The sequence below is a fragment of the Urocitellus parryii genome, unplaced genomic scaffold (assembly GCF_045843805.1).
Source record: "Urocitellus parryii isolate mUroPar1 unplaced genomic scaffold, mUroPar1.hap1 Scaffold_379, whole genome shotgun sequence".
Classification (NCBI taxonomy): Eukaryota; Metazoa; Chordata; class Mammalia; order Rodentia; family Sciuridae; genus Urocitellus; species Urocitellus parryii.
In genome coordinates this window covers 102,880-129,182 of record NW_027553404.1, presented here as the reverse complement: position 1 = coordinate 129,182, position 26,303 = coordinate 102,880, and the positions used below count along the sequence as shown (strand labels likewise).

General features: G+C 43.4%; 1 protein-coding gene and 1 pseudogene across 1 annotated transcript in view; both read right to left on the bottom strand.

The window, feature by feature from the left end:
* LOC144252242 (xylosyl- and glucuronyltransferase LARGE1-like) overlaps positions 1-26,303 on the bottom strand; it is a gene marked incomplete at both ends in the record, with an annotated part of 172,437 nt that overhangs the window by 44,404 nt on the left and 101,730 nt on the right. The window lies entirely within an intron of this gene.
* On the bottom strand, positions 4,520-5,656 carry LOC144252243 (BH3-interacting domain death agonist pseudogene; annotated as a pseudogene).

The window sequence follows — 26,303 nt, the reverse complement described above, 5'->3', positions numbered from 1 at the left end:
ACATGACCACAGACAGGCTATCCTTCTCCCCAGGAACAGCGTGCTTCCCAAGGGCCACAGTGCACACCACCACACAGGTGGGTTGAATGGTGTGTTCTAACACAGGTGTGCTAACAGGGCTGACTCAGGACACTGTGTACAGAGGGTCTTTATATGGTTAAAATATCACACCTAGAAAAAGAATCAGTAATCTCTAGAAATGAAGAGCTAGAATGGGTGTGTATCTAGACCTGGCTTCCTTCAGGACCCAAAGGTCCACAGGCAAGCACTCCAATACACTAACCACTGGGGTCAAGAGCTGGGTTCTGTAGCAAGGCCCGTCCAGAGGGAGCCCGCTGACCACACTCTCTACAAGCCTGCTCTCTGCTGTCCTCCTTGGAGAGAAAGCTCCCTTTGTAAACCAATGGCAACACACCTACGGCAGCAAAGAGTCCTCCCCTGGTGTGGCCTTAGGTCACCCACAGTCAAGTGGCGTCAAACCAACAATAACAATGCACGACACTTGGCCTTTTAATAGTTTGATGTCCTTTCTGATGGAGACTAAATGGGGAGTCCAAGTTTAGGGTAGAAAACAATTCTGTCCGGCAAAGTCGCAGAGATGGGGGTGGGCGGCAGTGAGGGGGAGCCAAAGCGGGAATACAATGGCCTGTGGGAACCACTAAGCAAAGATTGACCGCTCAGCTGCAGAAATATCCTTAACAAAGAGCCAGAGCTGGAGCTCCAACAGAAATCCATCCATTCATTTGTTCATCACTTGTTACCCACCCATCCATCTATCCGTCCACACGCCCCTTCATGCATGCGCCCATCCATGCACGTGCCCATCCATCCACACACCTGTCCATCCAGCAGGTATTTGTGGAGTGTTAACTAGATGCCAAGCACTGTTCCAGGCTCTGAGTTGTAAAAAACGACAAAAAACACTCAAAAAACTAAGTGTCTGTCTCATGAGCACTTTCATTCTAGTGGAGATCGAGATCACAAACAGATACAGGATAAAACACAAGTGGCCACAGAAGATCCTGGGAAGAAAGCAGATGAAGGGGCAGAGAGGACGGGGTGCAGCGGCCAGTGGTCCCCACACAAGCAGGGCTTCGGGAAGCAAAACTGAGGTGGCACTTCAAGAGAAAGGGCAAGTACCTCTTGCTCAGAGGAGGGCCAGCTGAGAAGAGAATGGCAGATGAACAGAGGGGCCCAGTGCTGAGGCCTCCAGGAAAGGACGAGGGCAGCCCTGGTGCACCTGTCCAGGGGAGATGGCCACACACAAGCGCTGTGGCCACGGACCCCATCTGGAAATGGTCACCAGTCTAGCAGTGAGTGGCAGAGGACGTCCCCCTGGGATGACGGCTATTCCTGATTCAGGCCTCAAGGCCACTTGAGAGTGAAGAGGTAGCCAGTAGGGACACGAGGTGGAAAATGACAGAAGAGCATTTCAGAGTCTTCAAAAGGAGGAGAGATGCCCATCTCCAGGACAGGAACAGAAACAAGCAATGAGAAACCTGTACTCTGGGCCAGGCCCAGTTGTTTGGAGTCCTGAATCTGCACTTTAGGGAAACAAGACATTCCTATGAAATGATTCCAAAAGCACTTTTGAATTCTGACTCCAGGATCCCACAGTCAATTATTTCAAAGCTGCTTAAGACCTCAACATGATCACCAGTCCCCTGGGGACCCCAAGTTTCCCACAGACACAGGACTCTGTCCTACCTTATTTGATGAATCAATACTGCCTATTTGGGGTGCACTGAATTTTTCGTAGAGACAGGCCGACTTTGGACATATCATCATCCATATCATCATCTTAATAGTTTTGAAACAAAGTTTTTGGTATGCCTGTGGCTTCCACATCCATGTCTCGTCAAAGTGTGGAACAATCCTAAGCATCTTATAAAGCCCTTTTCGCTTTTTGCCTTTGTTCTTGATCTTTTCCATTTCAATTAACTTTCTCTTGAAGTGTCACTGGATGAAAGATATCACAGAAATGGCAGAACCTGTTAGAAATGCAACCTTTTAGCTCCCAAGAGAGTCTAATTCCATTTCACTTATGCAAGTTTTGACTGATGGTGACCCAGTATCTTAAGTGTAAGTCTCCTCATGATGAATCGTTTTAAAGAGCTTGATCGTGGAGGCAACCACAGCTCTGAGCTAATAGAACTCAACATGCCACTCGGTCACCTTCTGCAGCTTTGGAAGAATGTGCCAGGTGTGAATGAAGACGTTCAGTAGGGGGCATAGACAAAGACCTGGACTGGGAACAGGAGATCTGTTCAAGGAGAATAAGATTCTGCAGCTCACAAAACCGGGCTGTGCAGTAGCTCTCTGACCTGGACATTTGCAATTTGACAACTTCTGTAGCTATCACCAGAGCTAGGCACTAGGGCCAATGTGTGTCAACTTTTTTCCTTCACTAATGGAAGGCAGGCACTTGTCTGGCATTGCTAAAGATTTAAGAACAAACGTATTTAAAAATAAACTTAATAACAACCTTTCTGCATGTAATTGTTATTAACTCAAAAAATACTTAATCGATATCTATTAAGCATAATGGATGATTCCTGCTAAATAAAAAGTAAGTAAGACATAATGACCTCGAAAACACTGCAGAGAAGCAAGCACAGGAGACACTTATGAATCATCTTGCAAAAGATAATTCTTGGCAACTGACGGGGCCAGAGGAAGACCTCAAAAGACAGGTGTGTTTGTCTTGGCTCTTCAAGGACAGGTAAGAATGTAGAGGCAAGGTAGGAGGTCGCAGGCCACTTAAGCTGAGGCAGCATCAGGCCAGGCTGAGAAGCGATTGTGGGAAAGAAGTGCATGGTTCAGAAAGGCGGCCACTTACCCAAACACATGATCCTGGTTCAGTGACTCATCTTGGCCACTGGCCACAGGTATAATCTTGTAGAATCCTTGCCTTCTGAGTTTGGGCTGCTCTGTTTCAAATGGGGCTGATAAAACTGACTTGCAGTTTGTTATAAGGAGAACGGGTCACATTGGTAAAGGGTCGGACGTGGTGCCTGACGCTACAAGCTTGTCCAATAGGTGAGCTTCGAGTTATCACTATCGTTAAAAGAAACTGAATTCAAAAAGGAAGACGAGGCTCAACCTGTGGCTATAGAAGTCTAATCTTGACTTGTATGTAGAGATAAGGGGACCTCAAGTTTGCTAAAGGCAAAAAAACCCAAACCAAACCAAACCAAAATATCACGATAATCCTGGCCCCATACCTACTTACTCCTTGGGTTTTTTTTTTTTTTTTTAATAGCATCACTTAAAGATTTATTTCAAATGGTGGCCTTCATACTGCAGGCTGTATCTGTTTGCTTTGAGTATTTGTAACCTTTTGGTCACACTACATACCCAGCCCTAGGGTGGTGTGTGCTGAATGCTGACCAAAATAGGAGATTTTTCTTTTCTGATGAATTCAAACTCATGTAGTTTCCAAAAGCAAATTTAAACTCTTAAGGAACAGAAAAAAATGTTTCTGGTTAAGAAGAAACTGTGTATTAGTCCCTCTGTGCTCTTGTCCATAAGCCTCCCCCAAGTAATCACATTGTTTTGTTTGTTCATTTTTTTGTTGTTGTTTTTTCCAGGTTGTGGGGATTGAAGCCAGGGGTGCTGTACCACTGAGCTGCAATCCCAGTCCTATTCATTTATTTTGAGACAGGGTCTCACTACGTTGCATAGGCTGATCTTGAACTTCTGATCCTCCTGTTTCACCCTCCAGAAGAGCTGGGATTCCAGGTGTGCACCACCACATCCAGACCAAAGCATTACATTTGCAGACATAGGACTTTACTGCACAAGTGATGTGGGCCCAACACACATCGCCACACTTCCAGACTGGAACCTAGACCGTGGCTTCCAGGTGTGAAAGGCCCATTCTGAACCACTGCTAACCTGAAGCTTTTCCTTCCATAAAGGAAAGGTTCTACCTGAGTGAGTTGGAGTTACCTGTATTTATTTGGACCCTGTCTCTCAGAAGGGGAAGCACTTCACCTGCATAACTGATAAATCTAACAGTGTTTGTCTTTTATGCCTAGAGGCCTGTTCTGTCCTGAGGCAGATTCCATGCTTGGATGAACTCAGTGGGGGTTGGGGCTGAAAACAATTATGATAAGTTTATTAATAGGACATCTGGCATTCCATGAGCTTCCAAATGTTATCAAAGCCTTGACTTCTTGGAAAGAGGAAAAATATATTTAGCTGCTTGATTTTGGACACAGAGGTTTACATGGGCCCTCATATTGTCATGATACCTTTTAAATAATTCTCTTGACTCAAGGAAATCGGGCTGGGGTTGTGGCTCAGTAGTAGAGCGCTTGCCTAGCATGTGTCAGGCACTGAGTTCAAATTGCCACACCACATAAAAAAAAAATAAAGATATTGTGTCCATCTACAGATAAAAATATTAAAAACAAAAACAAAACAAACAAACAAAAACCAAATCCACAAGGAAATCAAACTAAACATCTGTGTTGAGGCCAGAGTTTGCCATGGTCTGGGAATAGCACCTTGGTCCAGAACCTCTGAGCCATTTGGCTGGGATTTCACACAGATTATATTTATCACTCTCTTGGAAACATAATGTGCCCTGCTTTTAGCAGAAATTTAAATATGTATGGGGTATGTGCAGTTCTCCTTCTTAATAAACAGCAATTAAAAAAAAATCAAAAATCACTAAGTATGTTTTCCCTTCTGCCTTACAACTTATTTTTCAATGTAATTTTCAAATGGGAACCTGTAAGCTGTTGAGATAAAGGCACAAGGTACACATGTAGGAGATGGCAGATGAGACCCACTCAAAGGTGGGCAAGTTGACTTTTTCGTCCAAAATACATCAATGTAGAAATTTCTAAATGGGTCACCAGCTGAAAATATCCTGAAATCAGGGAGAAAGAGCTCTTCTCCGGGCCTCTCTTTTCTAAGATGTCTATTTACGTGGTCATGGCTCCTCTCTGGAGGCAGCTACACTGCTGTCACAACGTCAAATTTAGCCTGTTGTGCTTCTGCAGTCATCTATTCAGTCCATCTCATTTCTGACTAAGTCCTGCACGTAGGCAAATAGGTTCTGGTTAATAAAGTTGACTGTTGCACGAAACACATCATGGAGTAAGGATGGTGTATGATTGGCCACCTTTTTGGCCAATAGCATGGTCATAATCAGCATGGTCTTCTCGTTCTCCATGTTTAGGGTAAGTCTGCATTGCTGCTTTCAGGGTGGCATCCAGGCAGTTGCTTCTGTCTTCCTCTGACAGTCCAGCATTCATAAAATGTGCCACCAGTTCATTCACCAGTTCTGACTGGATGCTACGGTCCATTTCATCCCTGACTTGGGCAAGATGCCGGGCAATGTTCTGTATAACTTCTTCTTGACTTTCAGAATGTGCCTCTATTCTTCCCATGAAGAGACTGGCACGGTTGCCATCAGTCTGCAGCTCATCTTCATGTTCCCCCTCCAGGTAAGTTCGCACAGGTAGTTCCTGGCCCAGAGTTCTCAGCTCTTGGTGAAACTTACAGTCAGAGAAGCTTTGGAGGAAGTCAAGCACCAGCAAGTTTGTGATGTACTCATTCCTGAGGTCTGAACCATTGCTGACCTCAGAGTCCATGGCACAGGCAGCACCTGGTAGCTCCAACTCAGTTTTGGTTCACGGAGGTCCAAGATCTCCACCACCCAGATGCCGCGCGGGAATTCGGGCGCAGGGCGCGTCCGCACCAAGGTAAAGTCCCCAAAGCGCACGGAGAGAGCCCGGACGCGGGCCGGATGACCCACTCCTTGGGGTTTTAAAGCACCACATAGCAAAGATAATAAACAGAAGTGTCTACTAGACACCAGGTGTAGTGAACAGGGCATTTAAGACACATTGTTTCACTTTCATCTTCTAAATAAACCTGAGAAGATAGAAAATATAACCTTCCATTTAATAGAAAAGGGAAACATCTGCAGAGAACTTGAAGTCCCCTGCTTGTGGAGAAGCTGCTGAGACGCCGTGGAGCTGGGATCAAACCAGGTCCACATGACTCCAGATGTCACAGCTCATCTCCTTTCAATGAGGCTCATGGATGTCATCCTCAGTGAAAGTCCTTTACGAGCAAGTGAAGGGTGAAGTCAAATAAAGTTCTTTTCACATCACAGGGTTTGATATAGTTCAGGGTCATGCAAGAATGGGATCTGACTTCTCACAGTTGTCTCTGTCATAGAACCTTCCTGGCTAGATTCCCCTCATATCTTATGAGGCACGTGCCAACCACATACCCCACAATGGCACTAGAGAACAATGCACTCTTGAAGCTAGTCCACGATGCTTGTGAGCCCAAGTGATGGGTAGATGCGTGGATGGGCATCAGCAATGCTGGGAGCCCCATACTGCAAAGTAGGCCCAAGCTACACACACAGTGAAGAGATGGCCATTCTGGCCACTCCCAGGGGCCTTCAAACATGGGGTGTGATGCTGAAGTGGAGGTGCATACATAACATAAAGCTAACTATAGCAGCCAGAGGATGAGAGGGAATGTCTAAAAAGAGTAAAATGCAATTTCCTCCTCTATCCAGCCTTCCCCGCCTTCATAGGCTGAATTAAGCTCTCCTGCTGAGTTTCCACTGCTTCTGGACCATGTCTTCATTATAATAATTAGCTCTCAGCAGTAGCGGGCATTGGGATCCTTTAGGAGGCTTTAAAAAAAAATATATGTACCTGGCCCCCATCTCAGGAGATGCTAATGTGCAAATTTCCTAACACTGAGATGGACCAGGGAATTATTTTTAAAGAGTTTCCTAGGTACCTCTGTGTCTGGCAATATAGAAGACAATAAAACTTGAAAACCAGAACCTTGTCATGAAAACCAAAACAAAACAAAACAAATAAACAAACTTAAAACTGTGTATTTTTTTTTAAAAAAAGTATGGATGTATGCATGTTAAAGGAACAGGTGAGTGTATAGAACATGAGGTAAAGTCTCAGAATCAATGAAGAAATAGAAGACAGTACAAATTCTGAGAGGTAGGCAGATTGAAGGTAGTGCCTAGGCTGGGAGCCTTCCTATCTATCTCAAGAAATATCAAGCATTGGTTTTAACCAATTGGGAAAAGGAGACAGGACCAGGACTGTGCAAGAACACCTTGGTGAACAAAGATAAAGTCAGAGTCTCCAAAGTCACGGCCTTGGTGGAGAAGAGGGAGTCCTGCAGAAGAGCACAGGAAGCTCTGTGCCTTGGCCTTGCATCTGCTGGAAGGCACAGGCAGGCACTGGAACTGCCTGGCTCAAGGCCCATCCTCCTGTAGTCTGGGGGCCAGAATTTATTGTGGATTGTCAATGTGAAAACCACTGTGAACCCTAGCACTTGGCAGAAGCACGTATAAATCCATTCTGGAGCACTGTTTTTTAAAACCTGAATGTGAAGAATTCCTACAAATAAATTTCCAGGGAGGGTGAGTTCACAGCAGCAGCAGAAAACCGACTAGGAAACAGCACTGCAGAAATAGCATGAAGAATTAAGACTCCCAAAGAGGATTAATTGGAACATAAGGAAAATGTGTTCAATATGTTTAAAGAAATAAGAGGACACAGAATGTGGCCCTAAAATATGTCTCCAAATTCCTTTGCTCCTTCCACTTTAAAAGGTAGAGTCTCCTTCCCATTGATTGAATTGTTTCAGTCACTCATTTCTAATAAATTGAATGGGATAGGAATGATGCTAAGTGACTTTTGAATAAGGGTATGACCTCTGCCTAGTGCATTCTCTCTCTTTCTCCTGCCCTCCCTCCCGCTCCATTTGCTCACTTTGGGAGAAGCCAGTCTCCATCCTGTGAGGATACCTGGAAACACACTGTGCAGGGCAGACTGAAAGCCCTTCACCTACAGCGACCACCCAGTTGCAGTGGTGTGAGTGCACCCTCCATAAAACCAATCGTGCAGCCCCAACTGACATACGACTACAGCTGCAGGACAGACCACAAATTAGAAATGCCTAGCAGAGTCCCTCCTGAATTTCTGTGGAACAGAAACCCTGAGACATAATAAATGACTTGTTTTAAGCCATTAAGTTTTATTGTAATTTATTATGCATGAATAGATAACTATAGAGAATATAAAAAAGTGCAACAAAAGAAAGAACACTGTAAAAAAAATGACCAGGTATATTTGAAAAGGCATCAAGAAGAAAGTTGCAGAAATGAAAAATGACTGTCAGCTGATTTCTCCGCAGAAACAATGTAAGCCTTAAGAGAGTGGAATTACACCCAGGAAGAGAGAAAATAACTGTCAATCCAGAATTACAGAGCCAAGGAAAGCATGCATCAGGATGGCAAAATAAAGACATTTTTCAGAGAATCAAAACCAGATCTTATTAGCAACAGACACTTACTAAGGGACATTTTAAAAGATATACTTAAGGAAGAGGAAAATTTCCCAGAAGTAATTTCTAAAAGGTGAGAAAGAACAGTGAGACTAGAAAACAGCAAATGAATAGGTAACAATTTTAAAAGGCACCGACTGAAAATCAACAATGCTACCTAATTAATAAAACCAGAAGAAAAACAAAATAAAATACTTATTATCCATTGAATAATAAGTATATTATTTTGGTGGAGATACTTACTATAGTAAGAGAGTGAAGATACTAATTTCAGATTTTAAGTAAAAAGAGCATGTTAAGATTCCTATTACATAACTTTCCATCTAGTATAGGCTAAAATTAGAATAAGAAATACAAGCAGCAGAATAACAACAGACACTAGTATTGCTGTATGTATAAACGTGGCTATATAACCAATGTGATCCTGCAATCTGTACACGTGAAAAAATGAGAGTTCATATCCCATTTGAATCAAATGTATGATATGTCAAGATTTTTGCATTGTCTTGAGCAACTAATAAAAAAAGAAATACAAATCTATATTCAATCCAAACATGGCAAGAAAGAAGAAATAAAGAGATCAAGAAAGGACATATAGAAGGCATGGTATCAATGGTAGAAATGACACCAACCCCATAATAACTGTCATTAGTAAACAGAAGCTGCTTCTAATTTTCATATGAAAAATTTAAAAAATTCATCTACATGTCTTTTAATAATTTTAAAATAAAAGATAGTAAAGACATAAAAGGCAAATATAAATCAAAGGAAATTTGGCGTGTCTGCATTAATAATAAGTAAAAGAAACTTCAAAGTAATACACGTCATAAGAGGTAGTCTTCTTTTGTTGGCACTGCAGGTTGAACCCAGGGGTGCTCTAACACTGAGCTCCATCCCCAGCCCTTTTTATTTTTTAGTTTGAGACAGGGTCTCAGTAAGTGCTGAGGATGGCCTTGAACTTGAAATCATCCTGCCTAAGCCCCTGAGTCTCTGGGATTATGATATGCATCAGGGTGCCCAGCTTATAAGAGGTAGTCTGCATGATAACACAGAGAAGCCTACTTAGACATTATTAGAATTACATTGGGAGTTTACATGGTTGCTGGAAACAATATCATTATACAAAAATGAATCCTCTGCATGTACCATCAATTGGTTAAAAAATACACAATAATACATTTTTAATGGCAAAAATATATTAGAGATCCAAAGATACATATAGAAGATATGCAATATTTTATGAAAATTATTGTAAGCTATTATTGGATGATATTAATAAAGAACAAATAAAACACTAACAAATCACGCTTATATATCAGAAGCTTCATTTTTATAAATATCAAAATTCTCATCAAATTGGTTTATAGACAGTCAAAGATAAAATAAAATCAAGATAGATAGATAAAATCAAGATTATAATATGTATGTGTATACGCACACTCATGGAACTTGACTGAAAAAAACTTATTTTAAATAGTTAATAAGTACCACAAATTCTTTTTTTGAGTTTTTATTATATTTCTTTTCTAGTTCAATTTTTAAGTGTAAAGAAGGGAGAGAACAAGTGATGGAAATAGCATTCCCAGCTACCAACACTTATTATAAAGTCAGCAATAATGTGGTATTGATACAGGAATATACAAACTGACCCATGGCATATATTCACACCATGGTAATTATTATACAAAAAATAAATACATGTTATCAAGACTTTATATATGAATCAATTTCCTATGAATGAAGGAGTTAAATATAAAAGGCAAAGTTTTCAAAAATGTAGGATAACATATGGAGAGCATTTTTATGACTCCAGGTTGTGGGTTATTTTCCTAAACACAACTGCTTGTAAACCATAAAGAAAATAAAGGATAAATTCAACTACATGACAATTTACAACTTCAGTGTACTGGAAAAACATGCAGTAAACTGAGAGATATATTTACAGTCGTATAAAATTAGCAAAGGCTTAGTGTCCAGAGTAATACAAAGAGTGGCTTCAAATCAACGCAAAGATGGGCAACTCAATAGAAAAATGAGAAAAAGTTATAAATGAGTGTTTCTTAGAACAGAAAATCCAACTAGGCAATAAACACATTAAAAGGTGTAATCTCATTAGTAATGGAAAAATGCAAATTATTTTTCCAGTTAGGCATCAGTCATCACCAACTGTAAAGTGATGATTTTAAAAAGTAAAACAATCATGGGTAAACGGGGCTAAAGATGGGTGGCAATGAGAAATCTTTATCATCAGGTGGGGTAAAAATTAGAACAACCATTTTGGAAAACTATTGGTAATCACCAATGAAGGGAAGGGGGGAGGGAGGGAGGGAGAGGGAGGGAGAGAGAGAGAGACAGAGAGATGTATATACATTTATAATGTATATATATACATATTTAATGTATATATTATATATGTATGTATAGATGTATGTATATATATGTATGTATATACGTATGTATGCACATGTGTGTGTATTCTTGTCCTTTTGCCTCTCACACTTGAACATAAGCTCTTGGGGAAGCCTAGACTTGTTGACTATTTCTAGGACCCAGCAATATCTGGATTATAATAAGTGCTCAGTAAATATTTGTTGAACTGATACCTATACACAAAAGGAAGGTTATTCTTTAAATGCACTATATTTTACCTGTGATCTCAGATGTTTCTCTTTGTCCTTGTGATCTCCTTATGCAAATCAAATGCCCACCTTCCTATGCAATGAATACTTTCTTGCAGAAAGGGTAGCAGAATGGCCAGCCCTGGCTTTACTCTCCCCTGGTTTTTCTCTGTTCTCCTCATTCTGCATACCCATAGCTTAAGAGTTGGTTCTTTCATTTTGATGCTGTTTTTTCAACATTTCTAAAGAAGTAACACTGTTGTTTCAATGATCCATTATCTAAGGGGCAGGCATTAACTCCATGGAAAAAATTGGGGACTCCCTTTCTTCTCCAGGCCCCATTCTTTGGTCATGAACTCTGTGGCTGTCTCTGAATCTGCAAAAACTGTGACCTTCAACTCAGTGAGCTTGGTGTTGAGGTATTCCTCAAAGGAAAAGGACCATCCAAAGGAAAAGCTGTTGCCAAGAGGGACCCAGTGATCATCAGCAAAAGTCCTCTAATCTCATGCACCATTTTCCCGTTAACTAGTTCCTTTTTCCTTAACCTGTTACATATTTCATTTTTTAAAAACGACAGCTCATTCACAAAGAGCCAGAATCCAAAGAGAAGGCCTCTCAAATTTTGTTCAAGAGATTCAAGTTCAAAAGCAAACAGGTGAAGGATTAACAGAAGGTTCAAGTTTCATTAAGTAGATGTGTTGATGTTACGGGAAAGTAAAGTGCAGAGGGCCAAGGCTCTCCGTCCTCTGGAACACAGCGCTGCCCATAATGAATTCCGTACGGCATCGCTTTCAACCCTGTGATATTTCATTCATTGATTTTATTGTCAAATGAAAAGGCACTGGTTCCAAGTGGCATTTAGTGAGACAGATGGGGAGTGACCCAGACTTCATTACTAGGCGTTTTTTTTTTTTTTTTTTTTTTCCTGGATAATTTTAATTCTATCTGGGTGGGAAGCAACAGGGAGCTCTGGGTCTAACATCGGGAACTGCTTTGGTTAAGAATCAAGGAACAAAAAGCCTCAGTCTTCAATTCCACCTGCCTGCACACATCGGCACAGCCCTGCCTACTCTAGATACCAGAGATGTGTCTGATCTTAGTTTCTCTCTTGTCATCACGGGGCTTTGAGGGGTACCCTGCAGATGAGAAATTGGAGAGTTGCCCAGATCTTGAAGGAACACCTAGAAATGTCCCACTGGATGGGATTAAACACACTGTTTGCTAAAATGTGGTGACCAATTAGTAAGTTGAACACAGAGAACCCAGCCTCTGCTCCATCTTGTCACTTCTTGAGCAGAGTGTTCACTTCTTTGTTGGGGACTCTCTGAAGCCATGTTCCCTGTGCCACTCACTCCCATCAAACCCTGCCTCAGTTCCAGTCCGATATCCCTAACCCTGTACCAGACATTTCAAATAGATTGTCACTCAGAGTTGACAGGTCAAAAGCCCACACACCTGATTTCTTCTTAGATTCACCATTTTTAGGAAGCACATTCTACAGCCTTGAATTTCATCAATTACACATTGTAATTAAGAATTCTTTTGGGGGAGGGAATGAAGGACTAAAAGGCCATAGTATTTTTGGAACATTTCCTGGGAACAGCTGCTCTACATATATGATCTATGCAATTTTTGCCTCTAGATCTCTAAGGGCACAGACCTTAGTCCCCATTTGTACAGATGAGGAAACAAGTTGAGAAAGTTATTGCCCCGGGGCACACAGCTGCAAAGGGCTACAGCGGGATTCAAACACAGGCTCCTCTGACCACAAGTCGGAGTCCTTCCATCCCCAACACCTCGGCATCGTCCCCTCCTCCTCTCTAGCTGGTGTGGTTCCAGTCTCCCCATCCTTGCCTCTGACACACATCTTTTTCTCCCTCTTGTACCAAGGCCAAGTCAATCTTCCTGTAAAGCCATGTCCCAGGAACTGCAAGTTTCATTAATTAGAAGTCACACTATTATTAATGAACTCAAAAAAGGATGTCAGACCCTCTCCTGGTGATGGCTTCCAGCCCGGACTCCTTGGCATGGCTTCAACAGGCCCTTAGGGCCTGTGAGTGGACGTTTATCAGAGTCCATTTTTCAGGCCTCTGTTCAAGTCTCTTCTCTGCCAAATACACACTGCAGAAAGTGCCTGGGTGCTGATGAGGCCGACTTAGTATTGAAGCCCCTGCAGCCCGTGTGGGGCCCGTGCTCTGGATCACTTCTCAGGAAGGGCCCCCGTAAGCCTCTCCTCTGTAAATCCTTCCCTATTTCTAGGGCTGGGGTGTGTCCTGCTTCTTCTATGGGCCTCTCCACAGTAAGCACTCGCTGTCGCTGCCTGAGGGCCATCCCCTATTCTGGTCCTGCCAACACAATCGAAGGCTGCACTCAGATTCAGTTCTGGAAACTCCCTCTGAGTAAAAGGCGATGGACATAATCATGTTAGGAGTCCTTCTTCCAACAATACGAAATCGATTCTGAGGAGGCCCCCAATCAACTCAGCAAAGTATAAAAGCAGTAGTAATAACATTGCTTATGACTATTATGCATCTGATCAAGTTCTCACTGTGTTTTTTAAATTAATTTCTTACTGGTCTCTCTCCAGTCACTAGTTTCTGTCTTATTTCTGTCTTGTTTCCCATCACCGTGCCACACCCAAACTCTTGCCGATGGGTATGACTGGGCAGAGGCAAATTCGAGGTGTCCCAGGAAACTCTTCCACTCGGGGAGGTGTGGGACTTACCTCTGTCCCCCTCTTCTGTTGCCAGAGCAGAGTACAAAGAAGAGTTTGGAAGCACTGGGCTGATGTTATGATCGATAGAAGATAAGAAGTAGAACCTCATTTAAGAGCCAGGGGAGGAACACCCAATCAATCCAGCCACATTTGGAGCTGAGCAGATAATCTTAATTTACTGCCATGGGTCATTTTTGAGCTGATCCTGTTGATTGGTTCTGTATTTTCTACCACTCTTTAAGCTCTCTGCAGATAAAGATGGCAGACTTTCCCAAGGGCTTTGCAGGATGTTGCACACGGAGAGGATTTCAACAATTTCTAATTGATCAAGGAGGGAAAGGAGGGAGAGGGCAAAAGAAAAAGGAAAATAGGGACAGAGGAAGAATGCAGCTGTCCTTCCCCTTCTTAAATACTTATTGCTCAAATATTGAGTAAAGTGATTTCCCATGAGGGCAGCACTGACTTCTAGGAGAGAGTTTGGAAATCTTTGCAGGTGTTTTTTGTCATGATTGGAGAACATCACTGGCTAAATTTGGAAGGTAAGGTCAAGGGATGGTCAATATTTTGTAGTGTACCGGGCAATTTCACCCCACAAAGAATTGTCCCTCGCTTCCCATGGCTTTCAAATGTCTCCCCAGATATTCATCGAAGTGGAAAGATGTTAATAAGCATCTGTGTATAAAATCTAAATCATATTTTATATTTAAACTTCAAGTGTTTCTGCACATTTTAATATATGCTGAGTTTTCTAGCAAAGCAAGTACCATATAAATCGAGGGAAGATTGTACTCTGTTTTGCTTGGAATTTTACCAAGAGTGGTTCATCATTTTGTAAAATAATGATGCCAATAGCTACTTGGAGGATGTGAGTCACCAATCCAACGTGCCCATGTCTTTCTGCATAGCTGGCTGTCACATGCACGGGAATTCTATCATGCAAGGACATCATTATTTCATCACATCTTCTAGAGCAGCCACTTCTGGGCATTCAGGGTGAGCAACCGTCTTGTATTCCCAGGAATGAGCAGGTTCCTGGACACGAGGTTTTAATGATAAAATCAGGAAATTTGCAGGCAAATTGAGATGAGTTAGTCTCCCTACTAAGCATTAGCACATTGAAATACATTCTACTTATAATATCATACCACCTATTTTTTTATATATGCACACATGTTGCCAGCTACATGGAAAGTGTTGAAAAAATATTTACCAAATGAATGGAAGAAGAGAGACAGCAAGAGCGAGAGCATGTGCACACTCATGAGAGAGAGAGAGAGAGAGAGAGAGAGAGAGAGAGAGAGAGAGAGAGAGAGAGAGACCATTTTCTGAGAGTTACAAATGATTCCATATTCATGCTCCTTACTAGAAACGCATGGCTGGCTGATATCCCATCATCTCATGACTTGAAGAGATCTCCAATTATTGTTTTCTGCAATACTTCTCCAACACAACTTTTGAATAGAGAGTAGGTTGGCCTAGCATCTGATAAGGAATCTTAATATCACAGATTTCAATGGAAATGCAAGGCCACTGAATCTGAATAATCTTTACCTAAAGGGCCTCAGAATGCTCTGTTAGCTGTTGTATTTAGTCTGTCTTTTGAAAGGCAAGAGAGCTAGACAGGTGTCACATTTAGTGACAATGCAAGAGACATAGTACCTGCTACCCAATACCTAGGAAGCTTTGCATACTGATGTCACCTGCCCTCCACTGCATAAATATAATTCTGAAAGTCTTCTCCATCAGGACACGAATGCCCTTCTGTATTTTGGATAAGTGATCCTGAGCGTCACCTTGAACATCTGCTTTGAGATAATAAGGAATAACTGGAAAACAGTTCTCTTTCTGATTCGTTTATGGTCACAAGAGGAAACCAACCAAAGCTTACAGGAAAATAAGGAGCGCAGAAAACAGCAGGGTGCTTTGGGTTCGCTGATGTCCCCAGAGAAAACTCAGCTGTCAGCAAGATGGTAAAACTCCTGTACCCAAAACACAGCTGCTCATCTGCAATCTTGGAGCAATTTTGTTCAAGGGAGAACTGGTTGAAAAGGAAGATAGTGGAATGGAAGCGAGAAGCCAGGCGCATCTGCTTCTGAAAGTAACATCAGGACTTACTGAGGCTCCATGGACTCTTGTCAAATAGAAGCTCTTTTTATCCCAACTCATTTTGGGGACACATAATGGAGCAGCCAGGTGGGTGGGGAAAAGAGATGAACTTGGGGACAGGGAATGGTACATTGCATTTGCTGGAACAGAGTTTAGGGGGTTAGAATAGGGAGCTTAGAAGCTTTTGCAAGCCTCTTGCCAAATCCAACACTGAAGGTGAGTTTTGAGGTGTACTAATGGGCACAGGGCCAAGATGTGCATCTCTGATTCTGTCACCTCATTAGGGAAGGCTGATAATAATAGGATTTACATGGTAGAGACTGTTAGGAAGACAAATTGAGGGAGCTCTGAGTAGAGCAAATGTGTCATCCAGATCCTGGTCCTCAGTATCAGTCGTCATTAATTTTTTCATAGCTTCACTGAGATATAATGAACATATTATACAGTTAGGCATTTTTTTTTTAATCACACACACTTCTGTTGCTATAGACCATCCAGAGCCTAGAGTTTGAACAGGTGTGATTAGAATATGCTAAAGGAACATTTCATTTGCATTCTATTCCCTCCTGCCACCCCAGGGAAAGACTGGGGCTTAATTAAGTAGAGTCCCATGGAGGTCTGCATTCTTGTAAGGTCATGAGTGAGGAGGGCAGAAATCAGAGAGGCCCATACTGCAGGCACCATGTCAGGGCAGATAACCGGCATCAGCAGAAGGCGCATGCGGGGTTTTCTTCATCAATGTGACATCGAGTTTCAGTGACAGGACTCACATGTATGGAGATGTGCTCTCCAGCTAGACCCTGGAATTGAAGGCACTGGGGAGGTTCAGGGCTGCCCAGTGCACACAGAAATGATTTCTTATAGGGGTTGCTTTAGGAGACTGTGGCAAGTTCTTTTTAACTCGGGTCATGTTGAAATAACTTTATTGGGAAAAGTTTTCAAAGAGGTGGAAAAGAAGAGCCAAGAACTGCATGGCCACTTAACGGTTTTCAAAGCACCGCTGGTGACAAGTAGATTCTGTAAGGAAATGTTCTCAGAAAAGCCCCTCCTGGGGCTGGAGAGAGCCTGATGCTGGCATGAAAATACTTTTTCCTTCCGAGGTGAGTCAAGAGAACATCAACCAACTACAATTATGACCCTTTAGCAAAAGTAAGGCGAGGCCAATAGGTCCCCTCCAGAGAGGCTTGCTTCCCATGGTAAGGAGAGGGGGATTTTGCAATCTCGAAAGGGCTCTTTGTTGAAAGTTTCTATTTGATAATTATGCCCTTGAAAGATTCTTTGTGAAAAGTCCCTCTTTGTTTAGAATCACGCTTGCTGGTTCTTTTAGATTCAACAAAAGATCAGGGGGAAATTTGTCTATCAGTGTCCCCACTGAGATAAACAAAAGATGTTTGTCCTCACAGGACCTTAATTTCATGTCCAAGAAAAATAGTAAGTGGGTTCAAAAGACCCCTTAGAAGCTTGCACACATGCCATCCCCAGAACTTTAGTGAGCTTCTCTAGTCCTAGGCTCAGCTGAATTCCACCTTCAAGGAATGGGCAAGAAGCAGTGTGGCTACAACTTAGGAGCGGTGAGCAATGCAGATAATCGGTAATAAAAGGAGAATTAAGACTGTTGAAACCCATCAGTCTTTTGCTATCCTAAAAAGTCCATATCGTTGCTGTAAAAATAGTATGACTGCTCAAAAAAAAAAAAAAATCCACGTATTAGCCCATTTCTATTACTATAATGACATGCCTGAGGCTGGGTCACTTTATATAGAAAACAGGTGGATGTGACATCATCTCACTTACCCACTAGACCTACACTCTTTCAGAATGGGAATAGGGTATTGTCTATTAGTATCTTCCAGGGCCTAGCACAGAGCCTCAGTAAGTTCACAGTTCTGGAAGCTCCAGCCACTATATCTGGGGATGGCCTTCTTGCTGTCATAGTCCCAAGGTGGTACAGGGTATCACATGGCAAGAGATAGGGAGTACATGAGTGTCTGTCTCCCCTTTCTTATAAAGCCACCAGGACTCAATCATGGGGGCTGCATTCAGATGACCTTATCTAATCCTAATCACTTCCCAAAGGCCTGACCTCTGGACACCATAGTTCGGTTAAGTTTCAGTTTCATCCTCTTTGTATCTGATGGTGATGGTTACATTTCAAAACATGAACACTTGGGGTACAAACTTGAACCCTACCCTGACCATCACAAATGTACAACCCTCACCCTCTGCTTCAACCAAACCTCTTCCTATGTTTTTCAAACACGCAGGGAGTCCACTCATACCTGAGCCACAGGTCCAACTCCTTTCTCCTGAATGCCCTCCTCTAAATCTATGGCTCTGACGGTCCTCAGGGTCAAGGTTGGGCTCCATTTCACTCACCCATATAACACTGGTGGGTGCTCTATTAATAAGTCTGGTCGTCACTGTGGAGATGGAAAATAAAACACCATCTCTGCTCACTGTCCAGAGGCAGCAAGAATGTGAACCCCATGTGCCCTTCTCAGGGGACCAACAGGTTAAATAGCCAAATGACCCCACCTGGGGTTCACGGGACACTAGTGACACGCAACACGAGACACTGTGTGCTTGTCTAGGCCTGCCGCAGTTTCCTCCTCCCACCTGACACCAGCTGGCTCCAGCAACTCCATGGTTCATTTTACCATGGAGGCTCCTTTGGCTAGAACAGGTACTAACATCCTGTATTCTGCACAATCGACTGGGAAATAGTGTTGCATTAGAGAGCGGGATGAAAGAATCCCCAGGGGAGAACTTCAAATGCAGTGCCAAAGGGTGAACCTCTTCCGTGCTGTTTTCCTAATTGCAGAAGGAAGGGGAGGTCAGAGAATTCTGTTTGGCAACTCCGTTTTGCAGTTGGCTACCCGTGACCTTGGCCAAGTCAATTAACCTCTTGGAACCACAATTTCTTCATCTGTGAAAACATAATGAACTGTCAGAGGTTTTTCTGTGAAAATTAAATGAGATAGCACATGGAAGCATCCGGCACAAGGCCTGGGAGAAACCTAACAGGTGCTCCATCAGTTTCTTTCTTGCCCTTCTTTTTTCATGGTGCTCCAGCAGCTAGGACAGTCCATGTTTCTGGGTTTTGATTCGGCACCTTAAGAACAGTCTTCTCCTCAGAACATGGATGCAGGGTGTCGTGGGACCTACATCTTCTGTTTAAGCCCCAGGATAAAGCAGGTGGTCATATATGTAGTTACGTTAAGGTGTCCACCACACAGCAGCCATGTCACCAGTATGTTCCTGGAAGCAAGGTGGCTTAGTGCTTTGGACTTCTATATGCCTGAATTTGGAGACCAACTTTCCTCCCAGCAAGCAGGTAAGCTGCAGAAACAGGAGGTAGATAATTATGGGCTCTGCTCTCGTCAAGAAAGATATAATCTATAGCTGGGCTGAGTTCCAAGGCACCCTGTTAGTGCTGCCCTGGGAGTATGTCTGACATAACTAGACAGTAAATGTGACATCATCTCACCCACTAGACCCTACACTCTTTCAGAATGGGAACAGGGTCTTGTCTATTAGTATCTTCTAGTTCCTAGCACAGAGCCTGCTGCTTGGTGTAAATGCTCCATAAATGATAGGTAGATGGATGGATGGATGGATGGGTGGGTGGATGGATGGAAGGATGGATGGATCAACAGAAGAAAGAAGAGAAAGAAAGAAGGAACTGATCCCAATTCCAGTGGCATATAAACTCCTTAGAAACAGTGCCTCTGTCCTTTTTCCATCGCTTTTATAGCCAACTGGACTAAAACAGTGTATAAACTGTAATAGAAACTAAAACTACATTTGTTGAATGAACAGACAGATGATGGAATCAATTAACTTGAAAATTGGCTGAAAATTATTCCTATTCACTGGCAAATCAAATGCTCTGAGATGACTTCCTGTTCCCAACAATGATTAGCATGTTTAAATAGTCATACAAATTAAAGTGAATGGTGAAGGATACCAATAAAAATGGATGTCCCCTACCGGATAAGCAAAGGACAAAGTTTAACAGTGTCCCTGGCCTCCAGGAGCCAAAATAACCTGGAATGGCACCCATAGGAGGGTAACGAGGACAAGGTGGAGAAGGAGCTGGTACCCTCTGTGGGTTCATACAAGCCACGGAGCAGGGCCATGCCACCCTAGCCAGAGTGTGCCCTGCTGGAAGCACACAGTGACACTATCAATTAATCCCTTCATGATCCTAATGTCAGAAATGTAAGCCTTTTATGATGCAGTAAAACAATTTTTATGGGATTTTCCATCCGTCTCATGTCTTGATGTATTTTTTAATCAAAAAGGATAAGAACAAGAAGTCAAGCGGGTATAAATCTCCGGCTCATTTCTCTGGTTCTCTGCCCAGGAAGGAGAGGCGAGCAGGGAGGTGCTCCCCAGCCCAAGAGCTGCTGCTCCTTTCCTCCCAGGGAGCAGCCTGTGATGGAGGCCCGGCTGTGAGCAGCACACCCCCTCCAGAGGCTGCGTGGCTAATGGTTCTGGAAGTCAAATCTCATGTTCTCAATAGCTCTGGATGTACTTTATCTTTATTTCTGATGACAAAACAACAACAAAAAAAACATTCCTTTCATAAAATGTGCAAACCATAAAAAAAAAAAAACAACACAAAGAAGGTGGAGGTGATCGATTGTAAACTTAGACTCTTATTCCATGTTTTTGAGATATTCTGATATATGTTGACAACAACAGAATAATGGCAAGGCATTGCAAACCCTTTGCTTACTTGTAGCTGATCTGTAAATATATCACCAGCATTTTCTATGTTAACCTTCTACATTTTATGCATGCATTCCATATTATTCTATTGTACAGATACACCAAAATCTAACAAGTCCCTGTTTTGGGAAGTTGGACCTGTCTTGAAAGTCTTCTCATGATACATAATAGTAAAGCTTCCTTGTTCTCATCTAATTTCCTACAAATGAAATTGCTGTCAAATATAAAAAATATTTTTCATGTTTAGATACATTTTCTCAAACGTTCTATAAAAATGCTCATGGGATTTACACTCCAGCAAGAAGTGTTGACATTTTTTTCTTACCTTTATTATCTCTGCCAATGTTTAATTCCTGCTCCAGTTTTCACTTTTTGTGTGTGTGTGTGTGTGTGTGAAGTAAAAAATTCTTTTCATGGGAAAAATGACTTACCAGGGGTTTATGTCTTCAGGGAAGACTAACAAAGTCCTTTGCTCACTGCTTTCTTTACTTTTTTATTGATTTATAGGAACATTTTACATATTGAAATACTGATCCAGGATATATGTTATCCCTAGAGTAGTTCCTTGCAAAATAAATAAATAAATAAATAAATAGGGTGCTCTTTCCACTCCTCCTCTACCCTCCCAAGTTTTTATTGGCAGTTTCCTGTCTCCTTACATGTCAAGCAGTAACTGTCACAGCAAGAGATGAGAAAGGTCACTGTGTGAGAATTGCTCCTGAATGCTGCTCAACCTTGAACCCCCAGGAGCTGGCATGGGCACCACAGAACGATGGTCAATGAATATTTGAGAAACACAAGAAGAGGGAAAGAAGAAAGGGTGGGGAGAAAATCAAGAATAACAGCTTGGGTCTGTCTGACACCATGGGTATCAGCCAACCCTTAGCAGGAGGAGCGGCGGCTCGGAGGTTTCTCTAAGCTGTAACCCTGCCTGCTGCTCAGTGTGGGCCCAAGAAACAAGCACCCCCATTTGCTGTAGGGATGTCACCAGTTTGCCTGTTGGATGAGCAAAGGGGTTTTCTTCAAGGCACATATCCCCTGGTAAACCTTGCCCCTAGAACAAGTGCCAGCCCAGGTTGAAGCTAGCAGTTAGTACAGAAACTGATTCTTAGCTACAGCCAGGCCACTCAGTTGAGACATAAAGTCTTCATTGACATGGGGGTCAGAGACAGGGTCAGGAACCTTCGGTTCTGCCTATCAGCCAGCCAGGTCAACTTTAATTTCCGGTTTCTTACCACCTGCATCGGGGAGCTCCTACACCCAGCAGAAAGCACTTACGTGTTCCCACAGCGACTGGGACATTTTATTGCTAATTTGGATTAGGAATAAGGTGGGATTATCCGGCCTGCAGTCTTGGAGGCTGAGCAGCAGGAAGGGTTATAACTTAGAGAAACTTTTGAGAGACCACCCCCTTTGCAAACAGTAGGTCTGCCCTGGTGGTGGGTGAACAACACATTGTTGTAGCTTTTTTCTTCATTATTCTTGCTTCTTTCTCCATTCTTCCCCTTGCCCTCTTCTCTTATTGGTGCTCACACATTCACTGAGTGTCATTCTGTGGTGCTCTGTGCTGAGCCCCGTGTCAGCTCCTGGGGTTTGAGGTTGGACAAAATTCAGTGATGGCCCTCAGTCTCTGGATCTGTAAGAACATCTCCTTCCTGTGGGAGGCAGGTCTTTCTGGGAGGATTCTGTAGAGCGATTGGTCACATCCCCTAAAGAAATCTTCTTCCTTTAGAGGATAAGCCAGGGTTAAGAGAAGGGATGGGGAAAGGAAATGAAACATTTGCTCCCGGCATTGCCTACGCCAAGGTCTGGGTGCTGCAGCTGCTCTGGGGTACTGGGAAATCAGGCCACCTGAGGGACAAGACCAACCAACGCAGGAGGCCTTCAAGCAAACCAGGCAATGCAGACCAGAAACTGCCTCTGGGTAGCTCCTCTCAGCCAGCCTCAGGCCCTCTGTGTTCTATTTACCAAGACGGTTTTCTCCACCCTCCTTTCTGATTGTAAACTCTCAATCTTTTTAGAAATCTTGGCTGTCTGCTTTCTATGTGGTTCACACAGGAGCCAGCCCGTATCATCCCAAGGGCCACCCAGCAGGCTGCAGCAGAATGGAAAGGCCCACAGGCAAAGGTCACATGCAGTGGGCCAGAGGTATGCTCTTTCATCTAGCTCTTTTTCTTAGAGAAGGCATTTTTATTTCCAGAGCCACCCTGGAGACCTAAGGTCTTATTACCATAATGGAAATGCTTTCGTCATAACCAACCATCCAGCAAAGCGTGGGGATACGATGGATAGGAGTGGGGAGCTTTGAATGGCAAACCTGGCCACGGAGTTCCCAGGTCTATGAGCAGATGGGGACAGAAAGGAGGTAAACAAATGAGGGTAGAGAAGGGGCAGATTAGGAACTGTGTAGTCAGCAGCTCGAGACACTTAAAGAAAGATGGGGACAGGTGAGAGTGACCAGAAAAGTAGCCCAGGGGAACTGAAGAGGAGGGGCCGGGCAAGGATTATGGATGCTGATAATAATCACTGGCGCTCTTAATTATAACCGCAAGGCACTCAAGATCCTGCCTCGTTAAAGGACGATTAAATTATCCTCACTCTGTTAAACTGATGGGGGCAGGACAGTGGGCCACTGGCTTTTGGAATCTTTTATTTTTTGAGGAAGAGGGATAACACATGAAAGCTTTGCCGATCTGGAAGGGGTCAGAGGCGGCCACCGGTGCACCTCAGTCCTCCACTGCTCGGCACAGTGGGGCGGGGGACATCACGGTGGGAGGCTCAGAGGTGAACCCCAGAGCCAATGGGGATGGAGGCTGAGATTTTCTGGTAATCTCTGAGCACCTGGGGTGCACGCTGCAGAAAGCGGTGACCTGGGCCCACGCCCTCTGCCCTGTTCCTGCACACACGTTCATCTACCTGAGTTGCTGCTGTGACATCTTTCAAAGGGGCTCCTTGCCACACCCACAAAGAAATAGCCAAAACCTTGGGGGCAACTTCGGATGTCTGTGTTTAAAAACATTAGTTATAGTTCTGATATTCTCCTCACTTTATCACATCATCTTTCCTAATAAAACAATAAATATTTATAGGGGCAGATACTATGGGTGATGCAAAGACAAATGAGCCCTGGTCCCTCACCTTGAGGAGTTTCAACTTAATGATTATATAAGAATCTTTCTTTTTACCCAAACCAATGTCATCATGATTTAAATGCAGGCCCAGGACTTGTTCCATAAATCTTACTGTGAATCATACTTGGGAAGAGGGTAATGTTTCTGGAAAACAAATGTTACAGGGTGATAAATTTCCTCTTTCCCATCTTCTCAGAGGTTCTGCATCTTAGGGGGGCAGGCCAGGCTCAAGGGTCCAAGCAGCCCACTCTGTGCCTCACTCTCCTCGATTTAAATTAGGACTCAGCTAACTGTTGCTTTCACTCTCTCTCCTCCAAATTCCTTTAGTTCCATCTGTCAATAGATGTGGCATCAGGACCAGAGCATCACCATCTGCTTCTTGTGGTTTCATTTTGCTCCTTCCCCACACCCCCCTCGTCTCCTACTCAACCGCCGCGGCTTCCTGTCACTTCGCCACGCTGAGCACCCCTCACCCTAAGTCACTGATGTGTCTTTGACTTTCGCACAAAAATAATGTAGATTCCTCGCAGGAAATTAAGGAAGTAAAAATCCACAAGCTAAAAGTAACTGTAAACCCATCAACTAGACATTGGCAGGGTTAAGATTTTAGTGGATATTTGATGACTTTCTGTGGTTGGATCGTTTAGTTTGTTTGTTTTTAAAATCTTATCCTGATTTCTACTCAATTTAGACTGTGGGTTTTAAGTCAGAACACCACCCAAATTTCAGCCATCGTGTCAAACCCCACATTATCGGTGAGGCTTCTCAATTCCACCTTCCAATTCAGCACAGCACCTGCCATCCCCTGGGACCCACCCTTCTGTCCTCTGCCTTGCTTCCTACAAAGGCCTGTGTGGCCATCCAGCGAACCCACACACTGTGTTTCCGCCCCGTGAGCATGGGGCCTCTGTCTGCTGCTGTCCCGAGTGTCCAAGGACCAAGGACTGCTGGAGAAGTGCTGGTTATCCCAGGACGCACAAAACCTTCTCTTTTCTTGACGGTAGAAAACACCAGAGGTTAAGTATTTCTGATTTAAAAGTATGGACTTTGAGAAACTCCCAAATCTGAAATACTTCTGGTCCCCAACATTTCAGAAAAGGGAAGCTCCCCAGAAACAGAACCATAGCTGAGGACAATGGCCTTGCTGATCTGCCACTTGGCCCTGCTGCCAGCAGGGGTGTGGGCAGGAAGGAGAACATGAGACCGGGCTGCTGGCACAGGCTCTGTTGTAAACTGTTGATCCTGGGCAAGAGGCTCATCCACTCTGACCCTCAGTTTCCTTCTTTATGGAAATGACAGGGCTGGGTGAAGGTAATGCCCAAGGGCGCTTCCATTTTCTTGTTCTATGACATCATTCAGACTATGGAGAAAATAACATGAAGTTTGGGGGGTTCTATAAAGCCAAAGACAGAGGATTTGATCACTTGTCCTCTATTCCCTTCCATAAGCAGGGCATTTGACAGTTTACAAAGTGCTTTCTCTTATATTATCTCATTAATTTTCTCTATTGACTAATCAGCCTGAGAATCAAAATGAAGCAGAGTGCACCTACAATCGAGGCCCGGTAGAGCCAGCAGGGCTAACAGAGGGGACACCAGAGAGAGGCCGGGAATCCATCAGTGAGATTAAACGCAGCTTCAGAGACAGGGAGTGCAAGAACACCAAGAGGCAGGAGTTTATTTCTCCATAATCCATCTAATCTTATTTAAATACTCCTCCAGCAACTGTCACAGTCCACCAACCCAAAGGGGGCTGCACACACAGGTGTCAATCTAGCCGTCCTAATTTACTCCCGTGCTTCCTCTTGGCGGCTCCGATGCAAACAGAACCAAACCAAGATAGGTGTTTCCAGCTCTCACCCCCCAGACCTGGCCGGGGTTAGGGAGTAGGGTTGCAGAATTCTCAGAAAGCTGATCCTGAAACTTCTGTTACATATTTAGGAGACGATATCAAGATTCCTCTGTTATCTTTTGGATTATGTAACTGCTCTTATTGTAATTCTGTGACTTTTATCAAAAGGCTAGATCTGAATTGCAGAAACAAATATTCCTTCTACTTTCTCTCCGGATGAGTGACCACAGCCTGAGTTTGCTCTCTAATCCTTCAAGCCTGCAGCAGAAAACCATCTTTTATTTATTTATTTATTTATATTTTTTAGCAAGAGTGGTTCAGGGCAACAGTAAGTGGTTTAGGCTCATCAAATTATTCATTCATTCACCTGTTCAACCATCTGATGGATAATTACTGAGCATGCACCATCAACAAGACACTGACGGAGGTGATGGAAGGAAAGAATCTCATTCAAACTGGAGAGAAAGATGCGATTTCCTCACACCCCAAGTGAGAGAGCTGCCTCCCACCTGTGTTGGGGGTCTGCTGGAGTCCCCAATCCCCAGTGCACACTGGTGATGGAGACCACTAATTGCTCCCACCAAGCTTTGCATCTGCCCAATAGACTTCTGTACTGCAGCCTGGGGTCCTTCTCCCTATACCCAGCCCTTGAGCTGCTGTGCTGCCTCATGAGCCACTCAGTTCAGGACCTTGGAGAGTGCTTTGGTTTTAAAGGGCTTTTCCTTCAGCTGCCAAGCTGAGTAATCAGAGAAAAGTGCCTATCCATCCCAAAGGGTCAGCGTGCTTCTGGAATAT